Genomic DNA, 8311 nt, shown 5'->3' with positions numbered 1-8311 from the left:
AAAGCTTATTGTGTCAACCTGGCCGATAAACACGTGTGAGGTTAATTGAAGGGCAGCGAGATAAATGGCTCGGTGAGCCTTGTCTTTCTAGTTCTCAGGTCTCTTGCTTTGTGATGGTCAGACCAGGGTGCAGCTGCCTTAGCCAGTTCCCTGCTTCAGCTGGCAAGGCTCACTTCGTACAAGACATCCCCAAGGAAAAGCCGCATGGACCTACCCCTATGCAGCCCTTGGTGCTGGAGAAGCCATATGGAGACCCCTGCCAGCACTGAGATGCTTACACACTCACTGATTCGGTTTTCCTCCTGCAGTCATTATCATTATGTGTGTTTTCTGAGATGGAGAAGGACTTTGTGGATTGGTGTCAGACATCTGGGTTAATGTTGGACTTGTGGGCTTGGGCGGCATTGGGTTGGATGTTTTCTTGATGGGCACTTAACCTTTATATAAAACTCTCTCTTAAACGTATGAGTTTCTGTGGATTTGTTTCTCTAATGTACCCAGACTAACACACCACTCTTCAGCCAAATGACTTTTTCTGGCAGAGGAAGTAGAGGAAGACTTTGGTAAAATTATATTTTTGGGGTGTAAGTGTCAATGGAATTCATTGTAAACATTTAGAACTTGGAATTATAAAAACTCTGACAAGGGGATTAGTGAATTTTACCCTTATACCTGGTATCAAATGAGCTCCCTCAGCACCTGCAGTGGGAATCTTAATTCCATGAAGAGAAAAGAGCTAGGAATGGACCTGAGAATCCCTGCTTATGGAACGTCCTCGATCCAGGAAGCCACACCTGCACCAGAGGCAGGGAAGAGGAGCATGAAGCACAGGGCCGGGCGCCTTGGCCTGCAATGCAAGTAACCTTGGACAGCTCCAGGCCAAGTGTTCACTGGCAAGCTGGGCTGCTTGCTACCAGGCAAGTCCTTGGGGAAGCTCCGTTTATTGGACCCTGAAGCTGTAGCTAAGTGCATTCTGGCTGAAGCTTATGGTAAAAATGAATGCTCTTTTGATATTTAACAGCAGCACACAATTAAAAAACATAGGTATTATAACAGTACCAAGCAGGTCAGGACAGAGATGAAGGGAACATGTGGCTGAGAGACAGAGAACTGGAGGGAGGCCTGTCTGTGGGTGTGGCTAGGACAAGGCTGGCCTGACCTAAATACTGTAGCTTGAGTATCTCTGATCCCGTAGTTGTTCGTGTTGTGGGGGAGCCGTGGATCGTGTGTTGGGCTGCTACTGTGAAGTTAGCTGTTCAAAGCCTCCAGTTTCTCTGTGGGAGAGAGATAAGGCATTCTACCCCCATCCGGAGTCAAGGTCTTGGAAATGCAAACGAGAAGGAAATGCAAAAGAGAGAAGTCTGCTCTCTCCTTTATGGTCAGAATTCTAAGTTAGAATTGGCACAATGGCCTCCATGGCAGGGAGTTTGTGTTTGTTTGCTTCTGTAGGGGCATTTCAATGAATTAGGAAACTCAGCTGGCACAGAGAGTGCAGCAGGAGGACAGCTGTGTCGGATTTGACAAAGAGGACTGGAAAATGGAGGCATGTATGGCCTAAGCCTATGCTGGGCCTTGAACCTGGGCTGGTATTCATTCTTTTCCTTCCTCCTTATGAAGTCAGAGGAGGTCAGCTCTCTTCTCCACCCTAATTACAGACCCTGAACAATTCTGTGTTCCTACTATATTTTTACAGTAAAATGTCAACTATTTTATAAAACTATGGGCTCTTTTGCAGAAGTCACGTGGTCTGTGGTGGAAGGGGCATGAGGTACAGGTGTGTACTAGGGAATCTGGGATTTGGATTTGACTTGAAAATACCAGGTTTGACTTGGAATACCTTGTATATGTGTGTGTGATTTATTGATTAAAATGTTGACTGGCTGAATAATTGAGTAAATCCTTTCATTTGTTTACATTTTCACTCGGTGAATAAATTTATAGTCTTTCTTTCTGTGGGAAACCCTCCTGGAAAAGTATGGTTTGATTTATTTTGTCTCAGCTAGCTCCTGACCTCTAAGAAAGCTTGCCTTCTTCTTAGCTACCCTGTCTTTGTTCTGGGAAAGAGGCACTTTGGGATGGTTCTACCTCTTCTATTTAAGATCTTTCTTAAGCTTCTTCTCAAAATCTAGATCCTCTCAAATAGGAGTATGTGCTTTCTTATAAATTGCCATCATGCTAGGAGTTAAATTGTTCTTAAATGCTTATTGTAAGTATCCTCATCCTCAGCATATGATGGGCCTTACCTGCAGCCCTTAGGTAATGCATGTAGTCTAACACATGATGTGTTTCTGATATACTTCTGCATTGAATTCCTTGCTTTCTGAATCATAACCAGGGAATTGCTTGGTACTGTGAAGCATAGGTAAGCCTCCATCCACAGCACCCTCCAGAACACCAAACACTTTCCACTGGTAGTCCTGGCAAGGCCTGCATCCAGATAGTAGGTGAAGGCTCCAGGTTGACCATCAATGCTTTCCACATTGTATTCATCTCCTATTACCTCCACTTGGCCTTCATAGGCTTTTCCATTACCCAACCTATTAAGATGTCTGTGGGCCAGCGGCAAGCCAGAACAATATGCTGCCCCATAACTGGACATGCCAACTTTCACACCATACTTGGGAAGTCCGTGAGCATAAACTACACAATCATATCCCCTTCTGTATCGGCATAAGCAATCTGACAGATGATACACACTTTGGTTACATGAACTATAATGTTATATTTGGGTGTGTTATACTTACTTTTATCTTGGATTACCAAGCATTTTCGACCATAATAATCAATTTTGCCTTCTCATCATCTTCTAAATTTCACTTGGTATCTCTCAAAGTTGGCCAAGTTCTTGACAACTTTAACAAACCCCATCATGTGGAACAGAGCGCAGCTGCATCCAGTGACTTGCCCAGACCTATGGGGCTGGCGGCTCAACCAACCATGTTCTAATAGAAATCATGTTGATCATCCTTGATTTTGTCCTGACAACTAAATAGTCTTATTTCTCTATGAATATATCTTCAAATCTTTCAGTAAGAATTATCATCTCTAATGATTTAGTATTCCAACTTCTGTGGGATCAATTTTCTTAACATTAGAACTTTGATGACAATACATGAGTTATGTTCTACTCAGTAGTTGTTGTTCACCATGAGTCTATTAAAAGCAAACAATAAAACAGAATATGCATTATGTTTTTCTGTTCCAAGTATTTTATGTTATTTTTCCATATATTAAACTATTTCATCTAAAGCTCCCTTGAAAAACAAGGACCGCTATCACCTTCCTTTAACCAATACAAAAATTTGCATAGTGTTAAGATTATGAGAGACAGAGCCAATATTTGACCTACCTGATCTAAAACCAACTTCCATGTGCTAACTACTGTGCTCTACCCCCTCCAAGGTAGACGAGAGCGCATGTAGGATAGCACGATCATTTAGAAATTGACCTCTTTTAATAATTCTTGTCGATTTAAATTCCTATTGCTAATATTATCAATTTGGGGTTCAGGCAAATGTGTTACACTCTTCCGAGCAGGCCACCCCTTAAATATATGTGTGATATACTGGGCCAAAGGACGAAATATTCAGAGTATTTCATGGCATTATATTCTTTGTAGTTCATTAAATTAAGATTTTAAATTGGTCGGAAAGCTTTAGGGCAAAAAATAGATGAATGCAGAATACAAAGGGAAAATAAAGAAGGGACCATAAAAATGGTGATAAAATGAAATTTTATCTATTTTAGAAATTTTATCTGGGGCCAGCCTTGTTCTTAGCTTTTGAAGTAGTAGCAGATTCTGTAGGAATCTGCTTGTAATTGCTCTTTACCCCTTGTTACTCTCATCAGTTTCTTAAGGAAAGCAGTTGTTAAGCAGAGGTTGAGTGATTGTAATGTTTTATGGAATCCAGTGAAAAGATCCATAAGCTATGACCTTATTATTTAATTATAAGAGAATCATATTTGAACCTATTCTCTAGGTTTAAAAGAGCCATATTTTATTCATTAATCTTGCTAGAATAGATAGAGTTTATTTTTCAGTGTCACAATGTAGCACCGAAGGGGATGATGCTCATAAATTTTTTGTTGCATATAGAAAATACTCATGGTGCTCTTATATATTGTTTTATTAGAGACACTTAAGGGTCATAAAAATCACTGCCGCCTATATATATGTGTGTAAATTCAGTATGCATGCTTGTAGGATGTTGGTGTGTGGGTATAATAGAATGAGGGGAAATAGGGAACACATTTGATTCCATTAATAGTTTATAAAAGACAAATATGCTATTAGAATTTCATTTTGTATTAATATAGATAATTTATCTTCAAATGTCATTTTATCATTCAGATGATGATAATTCCAATATTCATTTCATTCTTATTGAGCAATTAGAAGCAAGGAATTAGACCTTTAAATTATTTTTTTCATTCTCAAAATTTTTGCCATTTATTCTTTTAGCTGCTTTCTTGCACTCACATAAATATGTAATAAGAAACAGGAAGTGAAAACTGTATCATTTTGCCACTGAGTATCTTTTATTAAGGAGCTCTCCTGGCACTGTTCGGTGTGGGGGGACTGCTACATCAGCTGCTCCCTGGGAGAAACAGCAGGCGATCTGATCCCATAAAGACTCACAAGCCTTGAAGTCCTGTGTGTGGTCACCTAGTCAGAATAACTCGATGGCTCTATGGCTGTAGGTAATGGCTTTCATAGTGCATCAGCTGAAATGCCTGTTTCAAAGGATATTTACAATTGGATGCCAAATTTATTCTTTGCATCAACCTCAGTAGCTCATGATACTTTATAATTGTTACTGAATTAATTTTTCTAGTATTTTAATGGGGATTTTTGGTTTATTTATTAATTAAAATCATATGGCTGTAGTTTTCTATTACATATATATATAATTTTGTCCAATAATATTTGCCTCACTGAGTTGAGAACTGTTGTCTTTGGTTGCATTTTTGGGAGAAGATTTGAACCTTAGTATAAACAAGTTTTTAATGTTTAATAAAATATACCAGTGAAGTTATCTAGTATAGGGTATTCTTTGTGCAAAATTTTTAAGTTATTAGTTATTAATTCACTATCTAGTTGATATCAGTGTACTTAACTTTTTTTTACTTAACTTTTTTCACTATATTAAGTCAGTTTGGGTAAGCTTATTCTAGGAATTTTCCCAATTAATATGTTATCTAATTTGTTGACATAAATTTTTCATGTATTTTATTATTGTAATATTAACAATATTATTATTCATTCCTTAATTTAAGAACTTGAATCTTCTGTCTGTTTTACTTAGTCAATTAGCTAAGGGTTTGCCTATTATTATTTATGTATTTTATTTAGTCTTCTCAAAGAACTGACTTTTAGCTTAGTTGACTTTTTTCTATGCTTATTTTTGTTTATTCTCATTTTAATTAATGTCATTATTTATTCCTTTCTACTTGCTCTAGGTTACTTTTTAAATGTTTTAAGCTAGAAGGCTATGTTATTATTTTGAAACATTAAAAACAAAAGAAAACAGAACAGAACAGAAAACTAACAAATGAAGCTTTTACAACTCTATTGCATTCCTTAAGTATTGGTATAAGGAGATTTATTGACCCAATTTCAAATACTGAATAAACAAAGTATCATTTTACTGTTTTAAAAAAACAAAAGAAAGCAAAAACAAAAACATATATGATTGGACACTAGAAACGTCCATAACATTCTTATTTATGTTAAGTGTCTCTCAATGATCCAGGTCGACATCTACCTGGGGGTGTCAAAAGTGGCATGGAGAAATTCACTTAGCTATTCATTCTGTTTTTTGACAGACTCTTGAAGCCGTCTCATTTTTAGGAGTCCCTCCTAAAAATAGAAATTTCAAAAATGTGTCTATTTGGAAGATAGAATATTTATCTAATGAGAAGATTGGCAGCTGAAGCTTTAAGAAAAGCCAGCAATTATGATGATTTATGAAATACATAATTATCCATCTGATAAAATATTAACTATCTAATTTTCTGCTATTTATATCATGGGGGGAAATGTAGCATATAAGAATTGTACAGTGGAATTTGATGAAAATACTTTCAAAATAAAAATTTTTTTGTCCTTTATTTCCTCATAAAATGCATCTGTATACAACTATTTTAGCTGGTGATTCAACAATGAATAAAAGAAATGAAGATAAAACAATAAAAAAGATAAATCCATAAATTATATATATAAGATGCATGTCAGACTTCTGACCTTAGGAACTATAATAAAGTTGCATTATTTTAGTACATTAAAATTGTGGTAATTTATGTCATAGTTATCATTTAAAAATTAATTCTAAAACTATTAATACATGAAGTTTTCAAGCTATATGCTAAATTTACTTTGGCTGCTTCAAGTCATAAGTTAGGAAATACATTAAGTACAACATATAAAGTTGACAATTTTCTCAGGATGGCACTTTCTGATTTTCAAAATTCCCTGAAAGATGTGGTAGAAACATTCAAAATGCTTCTTATGTACTTAAATGAAGATATACGTGTCTTCTGTTTTGTCTATAAAGACCAGTTGAACCTAGGGACATTTTAAACATGGTTCCTGAATTATCAGTTGACTGCGTAATAAACTTATTTTTGTTCTTGGGTGCAGTCCTTATCTTTAAAAACCACAACAATGTATAGAATAGACATAAAAAGAGTGCTCTGGAAGCAGAGAAGTGTGACTGAAGAACTGGATGTGTATGGAGCAGGCACCCACTTCCTACTCTCATTAAAGAGCTTCCGAAATGTGGGAATTTGACTGAAACCGATTTCCTTGCCAGCATGTCTGACAGCATTGTCGGAGGTGACGTGAAAGAACAGACTGCTGTCCCGTCTTGAGATTCGTGCATTCGTTTAGAAAACTAGCCTAACATCATTTTAACCTTTTTAAAGGGCATATTTAAAAATAATTTTTTTTGTAGTTCGCTATTAAAAGAATATGAATGATTTCCCCACTAGGAATAATATATATATATATATATATATTTAAAATATGTGCTTCAAAATTAGCCCTGTATAGGGTACATGTTCTCAGGAAGAGCTAGCTGTTTCAGTAGTTAGGTTATTTGCACCACTGGGTTTCACTCAATTAATTTTATTTTCTAATAGTACACCTCAAGGAGGTCACAATATTAAATTTTGATTGAATGAGGTTGCAAGACTTGAACACTTTGACAAGCAATGAAAATGACCTACTAGTCATAGAATTCTACAAAAGCAAATATTTCTTAATCACTGGGAGGCTGATGTTCTGGCTGAAAAGACTGAACTTAAAGTAGGGGAAAACATACATGCCAATTGCTGCCTTTTAGCCAGCATGGAGTAAGCAATTGAGTTTAATTTCGTTATCTTCAAAATGGAGGTAAAAGTGTTTAGTTAATGGGATATGTTTGAGCATTAAAGTAAATTATATATATGAAAATATACATATTGAAAGACACACAGATATACTATTGTCAACATTTTAAAAATAAAGTATGCAATGTGTTCTTATATGTTTACAGAATCTATGCCATTGGAATATCTCTTGCAATAATATTAATTTTGTTGTTTGTTATTAGTGCAAGAACAATCAAAGTTCTTATGTGTCATTGAGAGAGCTATATGTATACACCAATGAAGAACACACCGTAGAACAAAACTTAATCATTGCACCATGAACTTTCAATAAAGCATTAAAAAGCTTTTTTTCTTTTCTTTCTGTAACTATTTACTTTTCATTTACAGATTTGTTAGCATTGCACATACATTTTACTCTTTCATATCGTGCTTGAAATTGACCTACTGAAAAATATCTACTGAGAAATTGACCCTACACACTTGTTGAGCAGAACAACTTCTAAATCTTGGTTTACCTAGGATACTCCTATCAAAATATAAACAAGGGAGTCGATCAAAAGTGTTATGATGAGGATGGCCTGATACGCATCCAGACATTTCTTTGATTCTCAGGGCCCATAAATAAACCCCTTTGTCCTGTGTGTGATGAGAATTGTCAACCTGGAGATGTGTCAGCTTCCATTCACTGTTATATTGTTATCTCATTACGGCCAAACCATAAACAAAAGCAAATCTCATTCTACTTGTGTGATAGTGTGTGTGTATGCCAACGTGGAACCATAGGGACATGTGGGCAGAGTCAGCCTGTCAATCAGGTAACAGCTTGAGTTGGAGGGCGACTGAGATAAGGGCTCTTCAAAGCCAGCCCCTTCCTCTTTCTCTCTGGAGGCTGGCCACACCTCTCTCTGCTTCACCTTTCTGCTCCTGAGCTCCTCCAAGG

At 36.5% G+C, this 8311-nt stretch overlaps 1 pseudogene; it reads right to left on the bottom strand.

Annotated features, from left to right (window-relative positions):
- Window positions 1-292: 292 nt before the first annotated feature.
- LOC101657298 lies at window positions 293-2877 on the bottom strand (annotated as a pseudogene).
- Between the last annotated feature and the right edge of the window lie 5434 nt (window positions 2878-8311).

The sequence above is a fragment of the Echinops telfairi genome, unplaced genomic scaffold (assembly GCF_000313985.2).
Source record: "Echinops telfairi isolate 266 unplaced genomic scaffold, ASM31398v2 ScPeMD7_3;HRSCAF=10, whole genome shotgun sequence".
Classification (NCBI taxonomy): Eukaryota; Metazoa; Chordata; class Mammalia; order Afrosoricida; family Tenrecidae; genus Echinops; species Echinops telfairi.
Note: the sequence above shows the minus strand (reverse complement) of the source record. Positions and strands in the feature narration are given on the sequence as shown.